Genomic DNA, 27,594 nt, shown 5'->3' on the forward strand with positions numbered 1-27,594 from the left:
CACCAGTTGCTGAAACACTATCCCTTGCCTACCAGATCTGTTTTTCATCTTTGTTTTTTAAAACAATTGTCTCTGTGTGGGTTTATTTTTGTGCTCCCTATTTTGTTCCTTTGTCTTTCTTTTTGATTACATTTTACTTGTTTATTTGTGTGTGTTCGTGAGCTCACACATGTGGAAGAGCATGTAAAGATAAGAAGATATCGATTTGGCAAAACGTTAATATCTTATAATGATTTCAAACCCCAAGCAGGCTATATTTCTCCCTTCTTTAATCTGTACTTTCAGCAATGTCTTTGCCTTGTAATTTGTAATTTGCAGTAAAACATTTTAATACCCAATATTCTTAGGTCTGTCCACTCAGTGAAGGCTGTCTAGTAGATTCCACCTGCCCTGCCCCCCACCATCACACACACACACACACACACACACACACACACACACACACAATGTATCAAAGCAGCCGTTTTGTCTCTTCCGGACAGCCTTCACTGATATCTGTTGTCTCTGAATCCACATTGTGTACTTTCCTCTGAGCATTTTTTTTTTTTTTTTAGGTAAGAGAGTAAAACTTTTTTTCTGTTTATCTCGATGAAAGTAATTCATGACTAAGCTGGTTTTATTTCCTGCCAACATGCCTTTGTCTCCTGCTTTAGGGCTTTCTTTGTTCATGCAGCTTCCTTTATTTGGAGTACATATTCCTGCATGTTTTCCTGCAGTAACTTGTGATTATCTCTCAATATACTCACGTTGAGCGATATGCAGGCAGACACGGTGCTAGGGAAGGAGCTGAGAGTCCTCCATCTTGATCTGCAGGCAGCACAAGGAGACTGTGTAGCTTGAGCGTATGAAAGATATGCCCCTCTTGAATGGTAGATTTTCTAAAGACGTCTCTACCCCATGCCAATAACATTCTATAAATGTGCCTGCTGCTCCCCCCCTTTACCTACTTGTATCACACTTTCCTGTTTAGACTATAAATACTCAGAGAAGAGGCAGAGTTTATTGCTTAATGCCTGTAAAGACCTCAGCGCATAGCAGTCAGTCCATAAACTCTTGCTGACCTACACCTTTGGGACACCGATTCCCAACAATGGCTGATTTGCCTCACAAACATGACCTCTTGGTGGGCAGGGTGTTTTGTTGCCTTCTGAAAACAACAATCAATTTACTCATTTAACTCCATTATTGCTTAACGGAGTAAGATATTTCTGGAGGTTGTGTTCCTGAGTCAAAGCATGTATGTGTATGTGTGTCTGTCTGTCTGTGTGCGTCTGTGTGTGTTAGGGTTTCTATTGCTGTGAAGAGGCACCATGACCATGGCAAACCATATAAAGGAAAACATTTAATTGAGTATGGCTTCGAGTTTCAGAGGTTTAGTCCATTATCAGCCTGGAGAAAATCATGGTGGCATACAGACAGACATACACGGTGCTGGAGAAGAAGCTGAGAGTTCTACATCTTGATCTGCAGGCAGCAGAAGGGGACTGTGTGTCTCACTGGGTATAGCTTAAGCATATGAGACCTCAAGGCCTGCCTCCACAGTGACACACTTCCTCCAACAAGGCCACAACTACTCTAACAAGGCCACACCTCCTAAGAGTGCCACTGCCTATGGGTCAGGCATTCAAACACATGAGTCTATGGAGGCCATACTTATTCAAACCACTCATGTATGAGGAGAGGTATGTAGAGGAGAGGTCTCATTATGCTGGCCAAGTCTGGACCCTGCTATGGCGACCAAAGCAGCCCTGAAATGCCCATCTCTGCCTCCCATCATTCAAATGTAGTTGATTTCTTTTCACAGTGAAAAGTCAATGGTAACAGCAACAGACAAAACAGGATAAGAGGCAGAGATGGAAAGTAATAGACTGTGGCTCGAACACATAGGCCACATTCTTTCACCATGATAAAGCTAAACCACATCGATGACAAAGAGGCTAAAGTATATTAACAATGTCACCATTGCCCGAAGCACCCAGGTGTCTCGGTATTAGGCATGTGTCATGTATCTATTAGCATGAAAGGGACTCCCTCCAGACACCTAGCAGCCTGAGGAAAGAAAGGCGTACCATGAGGCTCAGCTAGAATCCTCTAAGCTGGCTTAAAAGGGGTGTAGACACCCCTAAGATGTTTTCCTCCGTTCTCATCAAGCCCTCCTCACTACTCCTCTTCCAGGACCCAGGAAAGAGGCCCAACATTCATTCAGGTTTCTCTTTCATTGCTGTTGCTGCTCACATGTAATAAAAATTCCAAAACATTCCCACGATGTGGTTCATACAAGTTAACGATTGACTGCCTTATCGCAAAAGATCAGCCAGAGAGCCTGCCTCAATACCCACTGTGACTGGATCCAATTGTTCTGAGGATCCCACTTCAAAGCCAGCCTTGTAGCTGGTTCGTGTTCAAAAAGCTGAAGACCCACACTGGTGTCTGGGCTCACCAGTCTTTCAGGGTACTCCCTAGCTTTTAGGTACTCAGTTCTCTGGACACTTTCTTTCAAGAATCAGAGCCTGATGCTTGAGAAAGAGGAAGAATGCTGAAGACATTCTTTCCTGAAGCTGGAAGTAGAATTGCCCTCTCACTGGGAGAAATGGGATATCTGAGATAATGAATCTAGTGTGCTCTGCCAAGAGAAATTCAGGAGGGGCTACTGCACGAAGGCCTTCTGTGCTCTGGGAGAAATTTCACTCAGTTAGCAGGTTTTTTGATTTAAACATTAACTGGGTGATTTTCCAGCCTTGTTCTTAAAGGTCAGGACCAAGCTGGGGAAACAGATGGGAAGGAGAGCCACTAGCTGTCTGCAGAAGGAGGCTGGCTGGCTGCACTCACCATTCTCCTGCCACCACTGTGAAGACCAGCTTTCCCTCTCACTGGTCTCCAGGTGGACTGGGAGTCTGTCTCAACTGCTGCCTCAGATGGTCTAAAGAACAGGCCTGGTTTTGGTTTGTGGCCTGTACCAGGTCCTCTGTGTGTGTGTTGTGGCTTCCAGTTTAGTGTTTTTATAGGATTCCTGAGTGTGTGAACAAGTGGGGCTAATTCAACTGATTCTTATGCCTTCTCTTGGGCTCTTTTCCTTCTGCTGGGTTTTCCTGTCCAGCTTCACTGTGATGGTTTCCTGTTTTATCTTATGATATTTTATTTTGTCGTATTTTATTAGAAGCCTGTTCTTTTCTAATTAGAGATGGAAAGGAAGTAGATCTGCATAGGACGGGAGGTAGGAAGGAACTGGGAGGAGTATAGGGAGGGGAAGCTGTGATCAGGATATAGTGTGTGAAAAAAAAATCTATTTTCAATTAAAAATAAATAAATACTTATTGCACCAGTGCACCCAAAGCCATGGGCCAAGATAGAAACGGCTTCTGTGGAGAGAAAGCTAGGGCTGGTGAGTCTAGAGGCAGCTGATAGGAAAAAGAGAAAGGATTTCACCAGCTGTCGCTCACAAAGAGCTAAGGTTTTAATATGTAACTTGAGTTTCTGCGGGGCCTCCAGGACATTGGAATGTGGTGGCAAATGTGGTTTCATTAACCCGTGTCTCTAACACTTGCTCCTAACTACATGCTCAGCAGAATGTTAGCCCCCTGACAATGTCCCCTACACACGTCCACATTCCGGGGAAGGCTTTCATGTCATCACAGAAAAACACAGCAGCTGCCAACGGCCCCTCACGCATCCTACCGACACGGGTTCTGCCGACTGAGTAAAGGCTGCCAAACTACGCTCTGTACACTGCAACTAACACACTACGTGGCCAAATCATTCTACAATTATACGTATATATTTTGTACATGTTAAATGTTAATAAAATACACCAGTATTTGTTCTTATATGATAAGATTCCTGGGTGGGGTTAGTGGTATTGGCAACTCTCTGTTACTAATTGAGATGATAGAGTCTAATCTGGTTTTTTATTACAATTGAACAATGTGATGGCTTGTCCCCTAGACTCTCATCATGTTTTAGATCGATGGTGTACTGCTTTCGTACCTCAGGACAGCTCTCACTAGAGGGAACTTATTTTACCACTTTGTCCACAAGAACGGAAGCTACCTGTAATGGTACCTCACCTCTAAAGACAGAACATCTCTTTGTTTTTAATATGAGGAAAGTTAGCCGAGGGTACCACCAAAATAGACCCTTGATTCCTCAACCCTTCCCTGCCTCATCTACCTCTGAGCAAGTATTTCTTTTCAGTTGTTTAGATAGGTATCAGAGAACTGGCATAAGCAAATATGGACATCGGGACATAAAAAGTTCTTGAGCAGCCATTCCTAAGATCCCTGGCTCCCATGATACATAGCTAAAAATTCACCTCATAGTCATTGGCCTTTCTGCCTTTCCATTCACAGCTCCATTTCTTCCACTTTACACAAATAAGTTTATATCTAGAATTCCCTCTGGTTCATCTAAATGATGTCTTTTCTGAGGTAAGAAAAAAGACTGCCACCGCCACCACTACCAGAAACAATAGAAACCTGGGTAGGATGCCAAACAGACAGGCAGCTTCAAATTCTGTAGTCATATAAGACTCCACGAAGCCACGGCAGAGCTCCCTGACTCTCCTGCCTGGCGATATTTCACCTACTACAAAGTCTGGCACTAGGCTGGGACTTCCGGCCAAGAGCTGGCTGTCCTGGATTTAGATATAAAGATGAATACAGTGTCAGCAGTAAGGACAGTTTTAATTATTGATCTCAACTCTCTTGTTCCCTGTTATTGAATAATGCATTGTTCCCAAGCTGAGACACATGAGATTAAATACAATTACTAGTACAAAAGCATGCTGTAATGTTTTTTGCCTTCCAACATCTGATTGGAAAAAGTCAATTATTAAATTTTTATTGGTGAACACCGAGGGAGCTGACAGAATGTGAAGAACTGGCAGTGTTGTGTCGTTATCACGCTTGACGTTAGATGATATTTTACAAATTAGCAATGTTCATTACAAAAAAGAGGGAGATTGCTATCACTGTAGCAGGCTATATCATGTTACTGTATTTTAATAGCTACAATTATGCTAGATGAAGAGAGAATCATTCCTTAAGTAGATGATTCACTTACCCAACAAATATAAGCAACTACTAGGTTCCTAGCGCTTTTCAGGATAATTAAGGTATATTTGTATCAAGATAAGAACTTCTGCCCCTAGGAGTTTACAATTTCTTAATTTAAAATACAGAGGATATATTAGTTACCTACAAAGAACAAAATTTTCTTGTGTTTTTTAAACATAGCAAATGGTGCATCAAGAACTCAGACACAACCTTTTAATTTTTCTCATTTATTTATTTTATTCAATTTATATCCTTGTATCCCCTTCCCTCCTCCCCTCCCAGCCTCACCCTCTCTCCTTTCCCTCTTCCTCCTCCCCTTTTCCTCAGAAAAGGGGCGTACCCTTTCCCATCCACCCCAGCTCATCAAGTTGTGGCTTTTCAAGGCAGTCCCAACAGGCAAGAGTGATCTAAAAGCTAGCAAGTAAGTTCATGTCTAATGTAGTGCCCACTTCCCTCACTAGAGTACCCACTTGAAACTTAAGCTGCCCATCTGCTACATCTTTGTAGGGCACCTAGATCCAGTTCATGCATGATCCTTGGTTGATGCTTCAGTCTCAGCAAACCCCTTGAGCCCTAGTTAGTAGCCTCTGTTGTTTTTCTTGTGAGGCTCCTGTCACTTCCGAGTCCTTTTCTCCTTCCTCCCACTATTCCCCAAGACTCCCTATGCACTGACAAGTGTTTGTGAGTCTCAGCAGAGACCATAAAGACTGAAGGGGACATCCTCTAACTAGACTAATCTTCTAATATAAGGCGGGCAACAAGCCACCCACAAAAACTTCAACCCAAAATTTACCTTGACTATGAGATGTGCAGGGATAAAGCTGATAGAGCAGAGACCAAGGGAATGCCCAACCAATGCCTGGCTCAGCCAAAGACCCAACCTATCAGAGAGTGCCAACCCCTGACACTATGAACGATATTCATAAGCTAAGCTTGCAGACAGGAGCCTGTCAGAGTTGTCAACTGAGAGGCTCTACCCTGCAACACCTCAAAACAGATGCTGAGACTCACAGATATCAAATTCTTATGTAACCTAATTACAGAAGTGACAACCTCACCATATTCAATTAGGTAAAAACCAGTTCCATGCAGAAAAAAGGATCGCTTTTGGCTTTGACTAATGTGGAGCAAGTAAAGATCACTGGGGACTAACTTTGATGTTGTTAAGATGGATTATACTGCTATGCCAGTGAATACTGGTGACAAATTTTAATAGCATTCTCAGACTGCATCTCATGGAAGAGACAAATGAACAAAATTGGAAGGAAGTAAAGGTGTGTTCGACGTGAATATTTTTGGGAAACATTTTGAGAAAACAATAAGGGAAAAACAAAGTGGGAAAACTTTGCAAAAAAAACCCAAACAAAACAAAGAGTCCAAGTCAGGGTGGTAAGGGATGTAAGCAAAGGAAGAAAGACATACATCCAAGTAGCATTATATGGCCTGAAAGAGTTCTATTTAGGACTGTGTGTGTGTGTGTGTGTGTGTGTGTGTGTGTGTGTCTGTATACAATAACAACTAGTGAAAAAGAAGAGGGCATGATTCTGAAAGAAAACAAGCAGAGTCATATTGGGGTTTAGAGGTAGCAAAGTGAGGGGGAAAGGTTGTAATTATATTATGATCTCAAAAATAAAATGAGACAATAAAAGGGCCATACTCAGGAAACTGAGGAAGAGGGTGAAGATCATTCAGGATAGTGTGAGCCACTGTAAAGACCACAGATTTTATTCTGCATAAAGAGAGCACATTGCAAGGCACAGAGTAAGAATATGATTTTGCACATGTTTCTCAGTGATCCCTTGAGCCAACCACTTGACGCATGGAGATAAGGTAGAGATGGTGGAAACAAGGAGAGGTGACCAGACTCTGGGCTTATTTTGAAAGGGAGCCCAGAGGACCTCATGACATCTTAGGTTAGGGGGTAGAGGTAAAGACAAGGAGACTTGGGACTTCTTGAACAAACAATGATAAAGTTAACACCAGTGTGATTAGGAAGGCTGGAGATGGAGCGGTTTTAGAGTTGAAGATTAGGAGTTTGGGTCTAGAGATGATGAGTTTGAAAACCAGCCAGCTGCATGGATGTAGGTGTTTAGCACACAGGCAGTATGTGGCTCTGGAATTGAGGAAACATCATTCCTGAAGTTAAACAGATTCTGTTGTCATATATCCTGATACTTCATTGAAATTCCATTCAGCAAATGGAGGCAACAATTACAATGGGGAAAAATGTCTTCCTTACATATTGACAGATTCAAGGTTTGTTTGTTTTCCCTTCACTTCCAAAAAATGACCCATGTTCACAATATACCCTAGCAAACATAATTTTTGTTGAAAGTTATGCTATGTCTCCACCCACATGGCAACAGACAACAATGGATTGTAGGGGCTCAGCCTCGATGGATGTATCTGCAGCACAGCTCTTGTATCTATGGCTCAGGGGACACTGATAGAGAAGAAACTGAATGAAAGTGGTAACAGCCAGAACACCAGCAGCTCTGCCATGTTTCAATAGACATGTTAATGCAGTAGGGGAAAAAAAGTAGGGGTCTCACCCCTAGACAAAGAACTACAGGCACCCAATGAGCGCTGAAACTGGGAGAATTAGCCTCTCCAAAGGATGAGACCCCTGATTAGCTATCTAATACAAAGCGGTCAGCCCTGAAATCAGATACAAACAACAGACATGAAAACCAAAGGTTGTACATATATTTGTACATATATGTAATTATTAAAATCAAAAGAAAAAGGTTTATCAATTTTAAAGTGGAGGATCATGGGGAGGGATGGAAGGAAGTGGCATGGAAGAAGCTGGATAGAGAAAACTTAATGAGAGAAGTGATGCAATTATATTTTAAACAAAATGTAAATGTGTATTTAAGGGAGAACAAAGTTATGTTCATAAAAATATTTAATGGGTGTAGAAAAACTAGTTTCCAAAGAGCAGCCTAGGTATGCCATTGAAGCACATATGTTGATTTGGGCCTTCTATACAATGAGTGAATAAGGACATCTGACTTTTGAAGTCTTTTAATGCCCAGGCATGAAGGTGAGAAGAGGAGGGGTATCATTGTTTGCGTTCATGTCTTACTTGCGGATGAGAACTGGGGAAATGGCTCAGACAGTAAATGCAAGCTTGAGCTTAATCCTCCAGAACCCTTGTATAAAAAGCCTGAAGTGAAGGTGTTTGCTTCTACTCTCAGTGGTGTAGAGGCAGGCACAGAAGTCTCCCCATGGGTCACTGGCCAGCCGGCTTGTCAATCTCTGGACAATAAGAGAGCATGTCTTAAAAAATGGGCGGGCATGGGAGCGTTAGCAGGCCTTCTGATGTTGGTCTCCTTGGTTTGCCTGTGGTATATATGCAAGATTAGAGTCTCACAACAGTGTGATGCAGCCATGATCATTCAGGCCTTTACAGCCATTGAAGCAGGACATTCTCCCCAAGCATGGTTGGATACCATAAAAAGCTAAAATGATACGCTCAGGATGCGAGGCTAAGCACTGCACTCAGGGTCAGCCGCTTTGGACCCAGAGAAGAGCATGTCTCATGCGGGTTGATGCCCCAGGTCACGCCTCTGAGAAAAAGGTATCGGACGGGTCTGATGCTCTTTGGGTGGATGACACCTAAATGAACATCTGTACAAAGTCCCAATTTATTTCTAATATCAGAGATCAGACCTCTACTCTTGCCTGATGCGTCTAAAACAAAAAGGGGGAACTGTAGAGAGCTGCAGAATGCTACGCCTTAAAGATGGAGCTGGTTTCCGCCTTCCACCTTCCCGATGGTGAGTGCTCTCTGTCACGAACAACTCCACATTTGGCTAAGGCCGAGGATCTGGCTTGCTTCCATGTATGTGGACCTATCTGCATTGCCCCCGTGGCACGCCTGGGTTGGCTACCCAGAGGCTATTTAAGCTGTGGGGGCTGGCTTTCCCCGGGGTCCGAGGATTGTTCAATGTTCCTGAATAAACTGCATTGAAAAAAAAAAAAAAAAGGAAAAGAAAGAAAGAACGAATTTTATACCCAAGCCAAGCCGACTAACCAGACTAGTCAGCATTGCTGGGCTCTGAGTAGAACTTGGCTTTATAAATAAAGGGGAAAGTAATTGAGGAAGACATCCAACATCAACTTTAAGCCTGTACATGCACAGGCATACCTGTACACCCCTACGTCTATGTCACCCACATATGTGCAAACTCATACACATGCATATACATGCATGTTCACCACACACATACACACACAAAAATATTGCAAATTCCCCTGCTTAGAGTAGCTTGTGGTTGATCGTGAGCATCCAGTTGCCATTAGTTAGATAGCATTGGATATACTTTGAAGAATGGCGTAACATTTGCACTATAACTGTCGATATTTACCACATACCAGAAATTAAGTCATGTAAATAATCACAGTTTAAAAGCCTATATATACACAAACAATCAGTTTAAAAGTCAATTTAAGAAGCACACAAGTGAGATATATTCTACATTTCTAATACGCTGAATTAATAATTACTATCATAATTAATATTCTAAAGGCATTAATGTGGATACACAAAAATGCAACAGAACATAAAAAACAAGACAGTCTCCACACTAAGTTTGGCACCTCTATGAAACGTAGATTTTTGTAAAGATTAATCAAGAACAATCGTGAAAGCATGGAGCCGTCTCAGGCTAGGTAACTAATAAACTTAGCTCCCTAAAACTATATATCTAACTAAAACCCTCCCACTGCTTAGAAATTACATGTGCTTTGTTGTATAAAGGGAGTACAGGGCAAGGCTGTAATCAATTTTGTTTCTAACATTGCTTCATAAGCTAGAGTGTTAACTCACCTTCCAATGTCTTTTACATTCCTAACAACCCTCAAATGCTAATACCTTACTTAGTTTCCAATTTGTTTTAAGTGAACTTTGGAGGGTAAGCTTGGCGCAGTGGGTTGAGTACTGCAAAGCAACTTTGATTTGGTAAAGGCAGGTGGAGCTTGGGAGGCTTCACTTTCAGTACGTTTCCTTCAGGCCTTTCCCTTTGCAGCAAGGACATGAAGTCTTGAGAGTCTATGTTCATGTGTGTATGCAGCTATGTAGACATGTATGGTATATATGTATTTATGTATACGTACGTCTGTACGTGTGTATGTATGTATGTATAAATGTGTGTATATGTACACATGTATGTGTGTATATGTGTATGTGAACATTTACAGTGCATATTTGGAGTGAAACCATAACTGGCATCAGAACCCAGCAGACATCTGGTTCCTGATTCATGATGTTACTAGGTTTTTGGGTTTTTTGGTTTTTGTTTTTTTTTTTATTTTTGTGGCCATGTGAGATCAAATGACAGGACTGTGAGGCATGTTTGTTGATAGTATAATTTGAGACAAGGTGTCTTCCAAACTCCGTTACTGTAGGAGACCTTGGGTGAGGACAGAGCTGCAAAGTTTCCATTCCAGCTGTTCCCAGGAGGTTTTCCCAGCTGCTACAATGGCCAGCTCTACAGTATAGGAGCTTAGAGGCAGGATATTCTAAGAGGAGATCTCCAGTAGTAACCTGTTTAGAAGCAAGTCAAAGGCAAATGCAGCTGTTTGGGAGATATATATAAAGAATGGAAACCTCATTTTGCTGAATGTGTACTCAACCCAATCACTTGTTCTCCTATCTCTTTTCCTTGACCCTTCCTTTTCTATTATGTTTGAGGGTTGTTAGGAATGTAAAAGACATTGGAAGGTGAGTTAACACTCTTTAGCTTATGAAGCAATGTTAGAAACAAAATTGATTACAGCCTTGCCCTGTACTCCCTTTATACAACAAAGCACATGTAATTTCTAAGCAGTGGGAGGGTTTTAGTTAGATATATAGTTTTAGGGAGCTAAGTTTATTAGTTACCTAGCCTGAGACGGCTCCATGCTTTCACGATTGTTCTTGATTAATCTTTACAAAAATCTACGTTTCATAGAGGAGCCAAACCCAGTGTGGAGACTGTCTTGTTTTTTTATGTTCTGTTGCATTTTTGTGCATTTGAAGCTCCAAACACATTTGCAATGGGAGTCTAGATTGCCTCCCTCACCTCCTGGTGGTTCTGCCATACATGTGTCCTGCATGGATTTGTTTCTCCTGTAACAGGGTGGGTCTCTCTTGACAACTGGAGACCACATTTAGCCAAGCAGCTGTCCAATGGCATCTAAAGCCTGCAGTGCGCAGGTCTGGCAGCATCTCAAAGGATCTATTATTACCACCCTATGATTTCATTTGTATTATTATTGTCACCCCTATGAAATTCCACAGCAGAGCTACAAACCATCAAGAGAGTGCTCAACATGTGACGGTCTGTTCTCTGCATTTCTGAACAGCTGTGGCTCCTTCTCCCCAGTTCCACTTGCTACCCAAGAGCTTGAAGAGGAGTCTATATCCTATTCCACATTCTCTTCATGACCACTGCTTCTTGGTGATGACCTTGGGATGGAGACTGTCCTTCAAGGCAGCTTTACTCAGCAATCATGAGATTTAGGAACCAAGAGACTCTGGTTCTGTGACCATGGGAAGGTCCCATCTGGTCTTAGTTCCCTCACACACTAAAAGAGATAACTGGGTGGCAATGTCTTGAAGTCCTTGAGAGTAGCTGTAATTTTACCCTATTTCCTGGCTTTCCTTAGGGAAAGAGCTCTCATTAGGAAAATCTCAGGAAGAGCACAGCTCCGACCTTCCCATCTTCTTCACCCCAGAACCTGCATCATTAAATTAAAAAAAAATTAAAAGGTTTATATAAGACTATAGGAAAAGCAATTGTGGATCTTCAATTCAAAATGTCAGGGTCTCCACCCTAAAATCTACTGAGGTTTGTTTGTTTTTGTTTGTTTGTTTAAGACAATAGTTGCTCAGGACACCTAAGATTTGGTTTCTCCCCAGAATAGGTTCCGGGCACTCAGTAAGTCCCTTGTTGTGAAGTGGCTTTCAGGTCTCATCTTCCAAATCTCAATACCCTCCTCTCTCTGACTGATCCACCTCAAAGAGTCCCAGAGGCTCACTTTTAGCTTCAAGTGTGAAACGTAAGCTTATATAAAGACATGTCATTAAATTAATATCTGCTCCATCTGTTGACTCAGACTAAAGCTCCAAAGAACTAATAGACGGATGAGTTTGAAAGAGGCTATTGTCCTATTGGGATTATATGCTATAGTAAAGTTGTAGAAAGTGTTTGATCTGATTTGACCTTTAAGCAGTTATTGAGAGTCTGCTGTATGCCATACATTGTGCTAGAAAAAGAAGAAGAAGAAATCAAAATCAGTATAAATTTGGCCTTTAGAAATTCTCAGTATTGTGAATTCTAGACTTACTTAAAAATATAAATTGGCTAGGTGATGGTGGTGTATGCCTTTAATCCCAGCTTTTGGGAGGCAGAGGCAGGTGGATCTCTGACTTTGAGAACATCCTGGTCTACAGAGTGAGTTCCATGACAGTCAAGGCTATACAGAGAAACCCTGTCTCAAAAAATCCTATGTGTATAATGCATTCTTAAGACAGTATTGTAGCATGAGAAAGCATTAATAGACAGAAATATAACAAATGTGTAATCTGGCCAGGATGAAATCAGCTATCAGTAAAGGATAAACTGTGTTAAGTACAGTGTGTGCTGTGTGTGAGAGATGGAACCCTTAATCAGTAAGACTGGAAGTTTCAACTTTTATGACAGCAGATCTTTAGGTAAATAACTCTAATGCGTTGGTGATTGAAGGGAAATGTCTAGTTCTCTCTTATTAACAAATTTAGGACCACGTGAATCCATTCAATAATGATCAAGAATCCAAATTCATAATCATAAATTAAGTTGTAGAACCCATGCCAAGCTACAGTGTTATTTTTAAGTGAAATTAACCAATGAATGCCTGTTCTCTAGGGACTCTTAAAAACTTGACATCTCTTACCATAAACCTGTGTCCCTAGGAGGTCTTCTTGTCAGCACTTTCTGTCTCTGTGCCCTTGCTCAGGCCGACCCCTCATCTGAGAGAGTCCTTCACACTCTATCCATGTGTATAAGTCCTCTCTGTCCCTCAGCACCCAACTGAAACCCACCCTCATCCATGAAGCTCTTACTTACTTGGCTTCAACCCCAGTGGTACTTTCTCTGCACCATTGGTCTACAATTATGTTCTGTTACATGTATTTCCCAAGTTCAGGTTCTAGGCCCCAAAGAATCAGGATGTCTCCCAAGGGCATGGATAGTTCCTTCCCATTCTGGTCTCTAAATAAGGTGCTCCGCAGTCTGGCAAGCACTCACCCATTACATGCTGTTGAGCACCTACTTCCCATACCACTGATATTTTCCACAATACGTATCTCCCCATCAGGCAAATATGCAAAATTTCAGACAAGCTAAAAGAATCTGCATTTCAAGTAGTACACATTGATGTGAACTAAAAGATAAGGATCCATTTCTTTTTTAAAATTATAGTCTTACCCTTTAAAACAACTCATGTACCGTTTTAGTACATTCTATAAATAGGAACATTAATATGTACTTGCCTATTTAAAAGGGGGATTTAGAAAGGGACATTTCTCTTTGCAAGAGGACAGCTGAAGAGGTGTAATTTAACAGCCTTCAGAAGCCCGTCACTGGAGTGATTGAGGTGGACAGAAGGCATGGACATGACCACGGCTCTTAAAAGACACAAACAGGTGGGAGAGTGCACTGGGGGTGGGCAGAGGGCTGGGAAAGTACAAAAAGGAAGAGGCTTGCCTGGAAAAAGCAGAGACTGGATGAAGCAGGGTGTGAGAGTGCCTAAAGAGACAGAAAAGAGGGAGGGAAAGATGGGAGAAGGGAGTGGAGAGAGAGAGGAGTAGGAAAGAAACCAGGGAGGGGAGACAGGAGAAGAAAGAGAAAAGGGAAGAAGAAAGAGAAGAAGAGAAGAAATAAAGGAAGACATGAGAGAAGAGGAAAGGACAGGAGAAGGGAGGAGGGCAAACCTGAACCTAGAACACATATGGACAGATTACAAGTCACATGTAGAGGTAAATCTAGAACAAATGACAACAGTAAAGAATGAAAGAGAAACAGGCACAGAGCACAGAGGGTTAAATGGTAGGCTGGTGAGGAGGACAGAGCATCAGAAGAAAAGAAAAAACATGGTTTCTCTGTGAGTGACTGGAAGGATAGAGGTTGTGGAGGTAAGAGTGGAAGGAAATGGGGAGACAGGGAAATGGAATCTGTAAAGAGACGAAACAAGAAATGAGTACAGGCAAAGCCATCTAACTGTCAGAAAGTCACTAGGCTGTTCAGCTGGGCTGGAAGAAGAGCCACAGCTTTACCCAAGAGGGGATCATCAGAAAGACAGGAGCAGCAATTTAAGTAGCTAGCTATTGGGGGGGGGGAAGAAAAGAAAAGAAAAAATAGATGGAAAAGGTGAGAAGCAGGCGAGGGAAAACCCAAAGGAGACACTGGCCCAGAAACCTTTTTAACTTTCTGTAAGAATCTTCAAGGCCCCAAACTAGGCCAAGATTCTGACTGACATTTCTGAGCTCACCAGCTGCTGTTTCCTTGAGAGGATTCTGACAGGAAGGCATAGAAATGCAAGCCAACCCTGCCAGCTCTGGAAATAAATAAATAACAAGCCACGTTCTACACTCCTCAATGGGGGCAGAAGCCTGCGGGCCAAGAAAGCCCACAGAGGAGGAGGGACCCGCCTGCAACTTTTCCCCAGGTATGTCACTGAGCTGATTCTGCATGCTGCTTTCTCCTCCATTTGTCCCCTGGCTGTTCCTTCCTTATCCAGCTGTCTTTCTTTCTTTGTGAATTTTTGGGGAGCCCCGTGGGTGATCTGCCTCTGTTATGTGAAGCCAGCAAGGCAGATCTGTGCAAGCAGGTGAAGCTCACGGGGTTCTGCATCTCAAACAGGCAGGGGTAGAGAATGAGAGAAGCAGCCCCCACCTGTGGAGGTGGCACATGCGGAGGACTTGTTGGTGCTGAAGTGGGGCTGCTGTGTGCAGGAGCCTGAAACAAAGACAAAAATGGGGCAATATGGGCCCTGGACCATCCAGGGACAATGAAAAGTGCTGTTTCCTGAATCCAGCAGCAGGGAGAGATTCCTTTATAATCATCCAAGGGGCTGGCACATTACCTCAGGAAGAGCTAACCCCTTTGGGTATTAAGTGTGAGGGATAAGAACTCAGCATCATGTGACCTTGAACTTACAGCATGCCTTCTGAGTGCTTAAAAAAATGTTTTAAGTGTGCATTGAATCTCTTTTGCAAAGAATTCAAAGAAATTGTGTGTGTGTGTGTGTGTGTGTGTGTGTGTGTGTGTGTGTGCGCATGTAATGAATGTACCTTAAATATTCAATCAGTCCACAGGCTGAGTTTTAGATGACCCCATAGATGCCTCTACTAAGACAATGTGGATGGTTACAACATTTTGAAAACTAAGAAAGCAAATCTCTGAGCCACGCAGATCTTTGGAAAGCTTGGACCAGAGCTCAACATTCCTGACATGTCCCTCGGAGTTTAAATAACTGCTAGTCTTCCTTCCATCTAGTGATACTGGGAGGGAGGGAGAGTGGGGGAGGATTTGGAGCTAATGATGGTTGCTGTTATTCTGTATTATTACATTGTTACTCTGTATATTATCATTACAATCCCTCTGCAAATGTCACGTATTTGAGGATATGTGAGCCAGTGGCCTTTCTCTGAGTTATCTTCTCAAGAAAAACTGTTACATCCTTTCCAACCTACTCCTTACCAATCCCCACTGAACACTTGCTGATAAACATTGGCGAAAACTGTTCATTTCAAATAAAACACAACAGCTCAAGTCAAAACACTTAGTAACTTTCTCAGAGGGGATTTCCCTCTCTTTGGCATGTTAGCTGGCTATATCTTCACTGTTAAGGGAGCCTCTAAGGCTTAGAGTCAAAGCACATATTTACGACAGTTCTTTGAGACAGCTCACTATTTCCTGGTCTCTAGTGGCTATTCCTCCTTTCTGTCACCTTGTTTGTAAGTGGTCAAAATGTAAGGTCAGCTCCTTGCCCTTGATCTGTACAGCATTGGAAACTGACTTTGTAGTTATCAGTGTGGTTCTCCAGGCCAGCAACATCAATACTCCCTAGAAACATGCTACAGTTGCTACTTCCTGATCCTACCCCAAACTTCCCCAGTCAGGAACTCTGAAAGTGGAACGTGGCCATTCGTTTTTAAGCTGGGTGACCAGGAGACAATGATGCACTCAATCAGGAAGTCACGCTTTCTAAAGGTGCTGTTTTCTGGATCCACTGTATTCAGATTTCATTACACGTACGATTCAATTGCCGTCAGGGCCAAACATTCTGAAGGAGACTGTTGAACAAACAGCACTCTCTGTGTTCTGGTTGCTTGTTTTCTTCATCTATAATATGGGAGTATTTCTAATAGAAGTTACTTGTTACAGTGAACACATAATTGTTTCACTGGGTCCGTGGTAGTTTCATCTACTTCATTCTTACTGTGCAGTAAGCTTTAAAAGGCAGATTGAGAAATTAAAAAGAAAAAATTGGAGCCACTGGGATTCCAGCCAACCAAAAGAGGAGACAGGTGTACTTCTCAAATGTGCAGGGAATTCAAGAACAACCAAGGTCACATGTGATATACTAGATGACCAATTATAAACATTAGTGAAGAAGAAAAAAAATGGTAAAGAAAAAGTTTTGGAATGGAGACACTTGGAAAGATAAAGCCAGGGAGCTGAGGGTTCAGGACCAGGTTGGGATACACACTAAAACTATGTCCCAAAAAGTGCTTCTACCTGTGGAGATGAAGAGAAGAGGACAGTGTTGGAGGGCAGGAGTCTCAGTAAGAACTGAGCACTGGGAACGCTAGGAAAATAACTCACCAGGGGTCTGTGTAGCATTACTGTTACCAATATGTTAACGCCTCCTTATAAAGAGTGTCACCATGTTTCTAACCATTTATCTTTATGTGTACAGAGATTGTTCACTAATCCAGACTGATGTTTCCTTACATTGTTGTGAAGCACACAGCTTGCCATAGCAATAATTTCATTCCTTTAGAATCCAGTCTCTCCTTGTTTATCATCAGACCAGTGTTTCTCAAAATCCTCCTACAACTGGCAATGAAATAAAAAAAATGGGTATGGCTGCCAGAGTGCCTCTCTGTAATACGCTCATCAGCCAGCCAAGAGATTCTGATGCTATGGCTCTGTCAGAGTGTAAGGAACGGGATCTTCAGCTCCTCGGTGGCACTAACAACTAGGAAGACTGGACAATATCAGTAATATAAGAATGGATGTGTGCTTTGGGTCAGAGAGAAAGAAAATCAAGTCATACTTCCGACTTACCTGCTGTGTGATTTCAGTATGTTTCTTAACCACTTTCTGCCCCGGAATTCATTAACCTGCTTGAGACCATTTTGTTTTGTTTTGTTTTGTTTTTTGTTTGTTTGTTTATTGGCTGTTAAATTTTTTCATAAAATATGCTTTGGTTGTATTCTTTCCTTTCCTCGAATTCCTCCCAGATCCTCTCCACTTCCCTACCTACCAATTTCATAGTCTTTCTCTCTCTCAAAAACAAAACTAAGAAAGCATTCAAAACAAAATGTGGAGTCGTTTTCATGTTGGCCAACTGCTTTGAGCAGTTGGAGTGGGCTTGATATACTCAATGTCACTCCTTTGTAGAAAACTGATGTTCCCTCCCAGCAGGAATCAGTTGCAAACAGCTTCTTGGTTAGGAATGGAAATTTGTGTCCACTCACCCTTGTAGTTGAGGAAACGTTTATTATGCCATAAAGTATACCTTGCAGGATTGGTATAAGCATAAAGATTTCAAACCTAAGCTTTCACATAGTGTTGGCTTCTTCTCATGCCCTTGTCCTATCCCTCCCTGAAGTTTCGGCTCTGACTCTCCTGAGAAACAGGCAAGAACAACAGGTTAGTATAATGTCACCAACACTCCCTTGCTTTGATCAAGGTGGTAGAAGGTCTGGAGGGAGAGATGCTAGGATCTTAGAGCTGGGGCTGCCCTTTGCTACCCCTGAGAAGTTAAACTGGGATTCATACCCAGGGGTGAATCAACATTCAGAACTGGTCAGTGTTCCAAAAATAGCAAGTCTTCCTGGATGAGGCCCAGAAAAAAAGAGGATCTTATTGCCACATACTACCCTTCACTTGCCTTAGAGAGAGGGGACTCTGATGTGTTCCCTACCCCCTCAGCTTGACAACAGACCCCAAAGACTGTTAAACTCTAAAATGGCTTGTGTTTCACAACCACCCAGATCACCAGTAAAAACACAAACCACCACCAAGATCACCAGTAAGTAGGAATTGCTAGAGTGTGAGAAGGCAAAAGTCATCAGACATTGGAGTGAGGCCTCTGTGTAGGCCACTCATTCTGCAGGAAGGAGTAGAATGAATCCCCATGAAAGAAAGCTATTTCCATTGTGTAGTTAGAAACAAAACGCTAGACTGGACTCAGAGAAGGAACAATGAAGGAACACTGAGATGCCTTCAGTGGAAATATTGAGAGTGAGCTGCAAGTAGCATTCTATATGGTCCAAGTTTTCTCTCCTCATTCAGGAAAGGGCTGATAGCCTAAAGTCAGATCTGTCATCAGAAAGCAAATGCCTTACAGTCAAGAAAGGGACCATCGGAGTATCTTAGCAAATAAGTCATGCTCATAAACATCCCCAAAGTGAGACTAATGCCCTGGAAATTTAGCATGCAGAATGATTCAGGTTAGAAATTATGCTGATGAAGACCTCTCCTCTCAACTTCTTTACAGACACGTCAAAATGCTTTAAGGGCGTTTTTTTAAGGCAGACCAGAATTCTTAGGAGACCATCTTCTGGTAACAGTTAAGCTTGCTAAATACTTATGAATAACTTCATTTATATACATAATTTTATGTTAATGAAATTCTCTTAAGTATCGTGCATAGAGACTCCCACATGGTGTTTATACTTAGGCACTATGTTAGTAAGTAAAATATTAAATACTATGATTAAAAATAAGACCGTTTATTGAGCTAATGCTGTACTCACAGCACTTTACACTTTCCAAAAGTCTCTCACTGAAGTTTCCTGTTAAGTAAGCATTATTTCGCCCACTTTTCAAATAAAGAAATGGAGGCTCTAGTCAAGTCATAGTCTTCACCCTCATTCCTCCACCATCCAATAACCTTGAAGATTACAGCACTGTGTTGGTCTATAATCTGGTCTTCTCCCTGTTTCAACCCATTCCTGATTTTCCCCAAATCTCAGAGATGATCCAAGGACCATCACTGGGAATTCACCATTCTCTTATTCCCATAAGTCAGTGTTTGCACTATTTGTGTTCAACTTTATAAATGTTCTGCTCAACAAAAACAGAAGAAAAAAAAAGAACCATGGCTGCTAGTTGTGATTTTGACAATACTTTCACTGTTGCCAATTTCCTAATGCTTTTCTGTGCCACTTGCTTCTTAGATATGAAGGGAAGAGCAGTTTAAAATTCGAGGCTTTTCAGAACTATTCGACTGTGGGACAGAGTTGGGTAGTGGGGAATAAATCTTGTTTCCAGTGACGTGCTGAGTGACATTTTATGTTGTCATTAGCCTGTTCTCCTAAGAAACTCATTTGAGACTTTCACGTGTGTCATCTCATTAAGCTTCAACCACGTTTTTTTGTGGGTAGATCGAGTTACACAAAGACTACTTTCAGATAAGTGTCCTGGGATCTGGGGCAGAGATGAGAAGGGTGGGTGATCTTTTGCCAGCACAGCATACAAGTGTCTGGATGATAGGCTATGTCTCTTGGTTCTCTTCAACACCAACCATCAGAGACAAAAGATTCAGACAGATTAAAAAATAATAATTAAATGATCTGGAAACACTTAGCATGCAGTTCCTTATCAGTGTGCTTTACCCTGAGAAGCATATGTCTTCATGATCCCCATCCTACAGTTTTTCAGGCCATGCTTCCTATCAGGTTTGTTGCAGTTCCTTTGTTTTTGCCAGTGCACCACTCAAAACATTTTCAAATCCATTTTATGAATTGCATCCTAAGTTAGATGTCCAACAAAGTGCGCTAAGAATTTAGATGAGCCTTCCACCATAGAATCTCCTTTTAACTTTATTGACTCTTAAAGTTCTCTGTGTATTCTAAAATAATAAGAATTCTAGCTTCCTGGACTCACAAACTGTAGAGTTACTGGTTATTAACATTTTTTAATAATTCCTAGAAGATTTTACAGTGAACATTTATGTGACACATTAGGCATATAAATTTGTGCTTAACAAAGACCAAACAATTCACACCCAAATGGTAAATACAAATTTATGTAATGATTACATTCCCTAGTTATGTCAAATATTTTCCCTGGAAATCTTGCTAATGATGTTTCTACGTGAACTTACCACCATCGGCCTGGCTCATGAATAGTTAAATCTCATAAAGCTTGGCCCTTAGAGTTCTTAGGAACAGAAAACATAGTGGCCTCTCTTGGCTCTGCAGACCTTCACTTCTGAAAACACAGGTGACAAACATTTTGGGAGATTCTGATGTGACAAACTGACAAGTTGAGATGGAAGTGGCCCTGTTCTTAAATACTCTGGCTCTCTGATCGAATGAGACCTTTGTACTTTTCTCAAAGTCCTAACAGCACCCCCTTAGACCTGAGTGGCCCCCTCAAGAGCCATCTGTCCCCAATGCTGTGATTTGGATACACGACTCCACTGAAAGTGCAGGAAGCTCGGCGGTAGACCCGCTCACATGAAACTCGTGCTTGACCTGGGAAGAATGATGTCTTTTCAGAGCAGAACCTTAAACAGCCATTAGATTAAATGAGTTACCAGATCATTCCCAGTGTCAACCAGAAGGGTTTTGACTAGGAAGCCTGGGATGTTTTCCTACACCTAAAATAAAAACAAGATTTCTAGACCAGTGCAATACAGAACCCCAAGCTCAAAACTGCAGAAGGATATAAAAGGAATATAAAATCCTTGAGTCTTCTTCCTTCCTTCCTTCCTTCCTTCCTTCCTTCCTTCCTTCCTTCCTTCCTTCTTTCCTTCCTTCCTTTCTTCCTTCCTTCTTCCTTTTTCTCTTCCTTGCCTCCTTCTTTCCTTCCCTCCTTCCTTCTCAACATCTCTCATCTTTCAAATTCACACAAAGAGAACCTGTTTCTCCAATCTGTTTAGTTTTTTTTTTAAGAAATTTCCATTTGCATATAAGGAAATGAATTTATTTCTAGAGTCATATCTTTCTCATCTGTAAAACCAGACAGAAAGAGGAGGAGTTGGAAACCCCTTCACATAGATGTGAGGACTCAAGGAGCTTGCATAGGGAAAGCATTGAAAAGGATCCTGTCATGGAAAACTGGTCTGAAAAAAAAAAAGCTGCTTATCATTAATATTGTTCTTTAGTTGTATGAAGCAGCCCTGGCAGTGTCATGAGCCTGCTCCAGGGCCTGCCTCTCCTCTTAGCTTACTTCTCTATTTCCTGGCAGAGAATTTTATGCCACGAAGCTCAAAACCCTTAATTTTCCTGGGCCAGAGTAATAGGTCCAGACCCTGAATGGCTAAGCAGCTGCCAGTGTCCATTCTTCCCCTACAGCCCAGCCCTGCCAGATTGTGGGGCAGGTGATGGGCCACGGGTAGCAGAAGCTGAACGAAACAGATCCTTTCCACAATGAACAATTGTGCTGGAATGGCCCGCTGGCAGCTGCCGCCTGTCAACACATAGCAAGCGCCGGTACAGTAGGAAGCACGATAGCGCCTGGGCCAGCCTCTAAACTGAGCAGTTCTCTGCATGCACGGAGTCGCTCCTCATTTTAATGTTCTATCAACTACCAAATACGAGTAAAGAGAATTATTTCAAAATCCACCCTGCAACAGCAGCAAATCGGGTAATAACAGTGATAACAGAATGGCCAGGCCATGACTGCACTGAAATCTCTAGACAGGCTTTGGGTCCTTGATCTCTGACTAACGTGTATAGGAAGAAATTTGTTCTCAACCAGCATTGTTAGTCCAGGATGGAGACCAGTTGCTCCAGGGTGGCCTCTGGGAGTACAGGATGGATGATGTCAGGTCCCAGGGATCCTTAGCATTCCTCACCTGTGCACGGAAGAAAGTGGCTTTGCCTTCTGGGACGACGGGTGCCTCGGATGACGCTGCTTCCCCAGACCACATGCTTCTTTATATCCTCATAGATATCACTGCGCTATGGAATGTAAGGAAGTGTGTGGTTTTGGCAAGTGCATCTTCATGGCCCATGGCTCCACCCAGAGAACATGCCAGTGACTTCATCCTCAGCCACATTTTCCTACCTGCAGATGCCCTCTGCCCCAGGAATTCCCCTCTACAGATTTCTCCCATAGTTCTGGGTTTCAGGCTAATCACTGTTGCTCCCCACACCAGCTCCTTCATACCAGCCTCCCTGAAGCTGTTTTCTTGCTCCCGAAATACATGTTTCTACCAAGCGAGATGAATGACAGTTCCATGTGCCAGATGTATAGTTACTGTGTGTGTGGCTTGTATTATAAACAGAGAGTATACAACAACTGGGCTCCAAAGACCAGCTTTGGTAGAAGGCCCCACACCTCCTGGCCCTGCTGCTCTGTTCTTGCAGCTTCACTGACCCGTCTGTGTGTCACTTCTGGAACACACTTGTGAGAGGAAAGGTGGAGGTACTAAAGTAGTGACACGTTCATTTAATGGCCTAAGTTCCTTTGTTCTCAACCCAGTCCCCTGTGTTCCCAGTTCTGACTCTCAAGGGTCTAAGCTCATGCCACAAAGGAGGTAGAGAGGGAAACACTAAGAAGAGGAGATGCTATAATCACCCTGAGCTTGTACCCTCTCCCATCATGGGGTCAGAATTAGGGAGGAAGAAGCTCACCCTTCCTCCCTTGAGTCCCAGTCCTGGGATGGCCTCACAGTTTCCACTGTTCTACCTCCTTATTTTATAATGATGTATCAGATGAAAGCTGGGACTCAGTTGGACTTGCAGCCTGAGCTCATTAGCAAAACAAAACGAACCACCATAGCATTTGAACATGCATGCCTGGAAGCCCAGGAGGGGTGTGGGAGTGTAAGTGAACAGCACAGGAAGAACACACAGGAGGAGAAAAGGAAGAGAAGGGACATGTGTATTTCCTGGGCAGAGAGCTGGAATGATGGCAAGAACATCAACACAGAGAACACGCTAAGCAGAAGCTCTCCCGTGCTCTCGAGCAGGGTGAAGCACCTTCAGGAACCAGGTAGTCCCCTAGCTATCATTAAGAACATGCCATCCTATACTTACTTCTGGGGATAGGCGAGAATATGGAAGGGCATGGGGTTGGGGATCACTCGAGTCGGGTCAGCTACAGGACTGAGTCCAGAATCTTATCACTTTAGATCAGTGCCCAGAGAACTGGCCAGTTCTGGCAGAATTGCTGTGTTGGTACAGGTGGGGGATTCCTGGAGTCTAGGGTATGGAGATCAGGAATGCAGCAAAGCAAACACAATGCACAGAGCAAAGGGGTGCCTAGTTCAAAACCTCGTCAATTTTAGAGAGGCCTCTCAAACTACATTCCCTCTGGAAGAAGCCGGTTGCCTGGCTGCCTCACTTCTAGACATGTCTGTGGTTTTAATGCATTCACATATGAATACAAATCCTTACAGAGGAATTGTGGGACACAACTCACCAGGAGAGACAGATTGAAAGTGAAGTTTTTGACCTCAAAAGCAGTCAGAATTGTCCCTCTGACTCTACTACACACCCTTCAAGTACTCCCCTGAGTACCCCTGGGATTGAGTACACCCTTCATTACTATTAAAAGTAACAAAAGGCAGGCAAGGTAGGCAGGAGCCCCACTGTACAGACAAACGTGCTACTTAATGTCTCGGGATGAAATATCATTATTTTATATTTCTCAGTATCAAACTCTCAATATCCAATAAATAAATAGATAGATAAGATCAAGAATGCCTCAGTGGAATTTGAACCCAGAAACATTTGGATACAAAAGCACGTACTTTCTTCTTTCTTGTTCTTCTTGTTCTTTTTCTTCTTGTTCTTCTTGTTCTTGTTCTTCTTGTTCTTGTTCTTCTTCTTCTTCTTCTTCTTCTTCTTCTTCTTCTTCTTCTTCTTCTTCTTCTTCTTCTTGTCCTCTCCCTCTCTATCTCTCCCTCTGTCTCTCTCCTTCCCTCCCTCCCTCTCTTGATTTTTTGAAACAGAATTTCTCTCTGAGTAGCCCTGGCTATCCTGGAGCTCCCTCTGTAGACCAGGCTGGCCTTAAACACAGAGCTCAACCAGCCTCTACCTCCTAAGAACTGGGATTAAAGGTGTGCACCACCACCTGGCCATACTTTCTTCTTAAAGACTTATTATTATTCTTCTCAAGAAAAGAAAAAAAAAAATGTTAGCCAATAACTAGACCGAGGGGACAAAGTTGATTTTTCTGCAGCCACCCAACTATCTTTCTGCCTCCTGTACCAATAGCTTATAAAGAGAGCCAAGCCACGTTTCTCTCTCTTACCCACACTTGATCTCACTTCCCTAGAAACAAATCAAAAGCAGAGGATCCCCCTTCTATTTCAATGGTTCTCAAACATTAGATGCCTCAGAATCACCTGAAGGGCAGGGGAGGTCATGAGTTTTGCAGCCCCATTCCTGTATAACTTGGGGTGGTAAACTTTTCCTTTGCAAAGCTCTTACACCTGGAAATATAGGTTTTTTCATGATATATATATATATATATATATATATAGGAAGCAAAGCTGCCTCCGTCTTCCTCAGTAGACTCCACTAGAATCAATTCCATCCATTCTTTCAAACCAAACAGTGACATCTATTACTGGGAGAAAGAATGAAGATAGTATATTTTCATAGTAAACTACCAAACAATGATTAAATAAATTACTGAATTATGGCTACCGCATTAATATGCATGAACTTCACAGATATCATGTAAGGTAAAATTAACGAGCCACAGGTGAATATTTATAATATGATACATTGAAAGACATTGCTGCAGAACTCGTACATGATAAAAGCTATAAAGAACAATATCTACAGGTAGTATTATTCCTATAGAAGCTAAGCAAGAAGGAGGACCCTGGGTAAGATGATCAATCCTCACTCAGAAAGGCAAATTCGACAGAGATCAGAAGAGGGAGAAAACAGGAAAAGGACAGGAGCCTACCACAGAGGGCCTCTGAAAGACTCTACCCAGCAGGGTATCGAAGCAGATGCTGAGACGCATAACCAAACTTTGGGCAGAGTACAGGGAATCTTATGAAAGAAAGGGGAGATGAAAGACCTGGAGGGGACAGGAGCTCTACAAGGAGAGCTACACAACCAAAAATTCTGGGCACAGGGGTCTTTTCTGAGACTGATACTCCAACCAAAGACCATGCATGGAGATAATCTAGAACCCCTGCACAGATATAGCCCATGGCAGCTCAGTGTCCAAGTGGGTTTCCTAGTAACAGGAACAGGGACTGTCTCTGACATGAACTCAGAGGCTGACCCTTCGATCACCACACCCTGAGAGGGGAGCAGCCTTACCAGGCCACAGAGGAAGACAGTACAACCAATCCTGAAGAGACCTGATAGGCTAGGATCAGATGGAGGGGAGGAAGACCTCCCCTATCATTGGACTTGGGGAGGGGCATGGAAGGAGAAGAGGGAGGATGGGGGGGATTGGGAGGGAATGAGGGAGGGGACCACAGCTGAAATACAAAATGAATAAATTGTAATTAATAAAAAATTAATTAATTTTTTAAAAGGAACAACATCTAAATTACAAGAAAACAAGAAACTCAGAATCACAGTTTTATATACTGCATATTACCCCCACTACCTTACATTTAATTTTAATGTAAATAGGGCACATTCATAAAATATGCCATAATGCACATTTATATGATGCATACAAATACACTTGTCAATGTTAACTTTATTTTGGAAGATAAAAGAAAAGAGATTCTGTTGGGGCTTTTTTCATATTCTATACTTGCATGCCATTTTTGTTCCTAATGTTTCAATTTGAGAAAAAAAATAATAAAGGCTAAAGGAAACAAATAAAAACTAGAATGCAAAATACAGATTACATAAGATTTCTTTCAAGTCCTGAGAGAGGTCAGTCGGAGTCATGTAACCTCTGGAGGTTGATTCACACTAACATGGTTCTCTCTGTCACAGGCCTGGACAAGCGATGCTCCAATACTCCGAAGTTCGCATACTAGAGGCCGCAGTCATCTTCCGAGGGAGTGGCCCCCTGCTCTGGCTGGTCAAACGGAACCAAGTCCGTCTTCCTGAGAGGTTTGGTCCCCTTCAACCAGCTACAGCAGGGCTGGCAAAGCCCAGTCTTTGGAGAAAGAGAAGAGAAGAGAACTTAGCTGCTACAGCCTTCCTTACAAAAAGCAGTTCTGGTTTTGTCATCATCGTCCCGAGCTCCCAGAAAGAAAGAAGAAAGAAAGAAGCCTAGGTCCACAAGAGATCATAGGTCTCGTACTCAACATACAGAATCCTTTGCCTTTGTTCCTGCAGTTAAAGCCATGTATATACTTTCACATACACTCACCAATAATGTTAAGGATGGCTCCTAAGCCAACCTTAAGCCAGCCAGGGACAGAATATGATACATAGGAGATAGGTCTTCTGCTTAGGAGGACAAAGAAGCATAAGTAGGGCAATTGACCATGGAAATACAGCACACCTCAATTGAATTGCAGGCTAGAACATGGTTAATCCAAGATATACTTCTTACATAGTTCACTGAGTTTGCTTGTGACATTCTATATCATTCTCCATGAAGCCAAGGGTTTTGTGTACACTGAAATTAAAATACACATAAAGAGGTTATAAAGCTCCCAGTAGCTGGTACCTGTGGTTATGGTGAAACCTTGGCTTCCTGTTTGAATTCTGCCCCTCTTAACTATTAGGTATGATATCAGTGCAATCAAATAGCTGTTACCTCTGTGAAAAAAGGAAGAAAGAAAGAAGGAAAGAAAGGAAGGAAGGAAGGAAGGAAGGAAGGAAGGAAGGAAGGAAAAAGAGAAGGAAAGAAAAGAAAAACATTTAGTTGCTGAATTAGTAAAATTAGTAAATAGAATTAGTGACAGTGACCTCATCACTCCTCTGATTTTGAAAAGATAGTGTTTGTAAATAACCAACCAACCGTACGCATTCAGGGAACATGTATCTTGCTACTATGAGTGCCAATAATACAGTGATAATATTTTACCCAGAGGCATGGTACCCTGATGAGGAAGAACAAATTTTAAAAGATAAAATTTCCAAAATAAATACAGGGTATATTTATATTCCCATTATTGATATTTCTGGCATGCAGCATATACTCATCCTAGTATGGACTGTTAGTATGTAGTAAGTTTTGCTAAAATTACTTCACACATGAGGTTCTAATGCCTGGGAAGATGTTTCTGACAACTGTTGAGCTTGCATTTTAGCCACAGAGCCTCCTGAGTGTGAATCCGTGAAGAATGTATTCTCAAGGCAAACAGAGAATAAACATGGCTGCTGCTGGCTGCCTTCCTGCCTGCCCCTCCACTCTGAACCTATTTCCTCAAGGAAAGAATA

General features: G+C 42.3%; 1 long non-coding RNA gene across 1 annotated transcript; it reads left to right on the forward strand.

Moving 5' to 3' along the window:
- Window positions 1-13,605: 13,605 nt before the first annotated feature.
- Window positions 13,606-27,237, forward strand: LOC110548301 (uncharacterized). Its single transcript, XR_002476391.2, has 3 exons — window positions 13,606-13,725; window positions 14,592-14,747; window positions 26,194-27,237. It is a non-coding gene; the product is annotated as an uncharacterized LOC110548301 (long non-coding RNA).
- The last annotated feature ends 357 nt before the right edge of the window (window positions 27,238-27,594 follow it).

Source organism: Meriones unguiculatus, chromosome 16, assembly GCF_030254825.1.
Source record: "Meriones unguiculatus strain TT.TT164.6M chromosome 16, Bangor_MerUng_6.1, whole genome shotgun sequence".
In the NCBI taxonomy this organism is placed as follows: Eukaryota; Metazoa; Chordata; class Mammalia; order Rodentia; family Muridae; genus Meriones; species Meriones unguiculatus.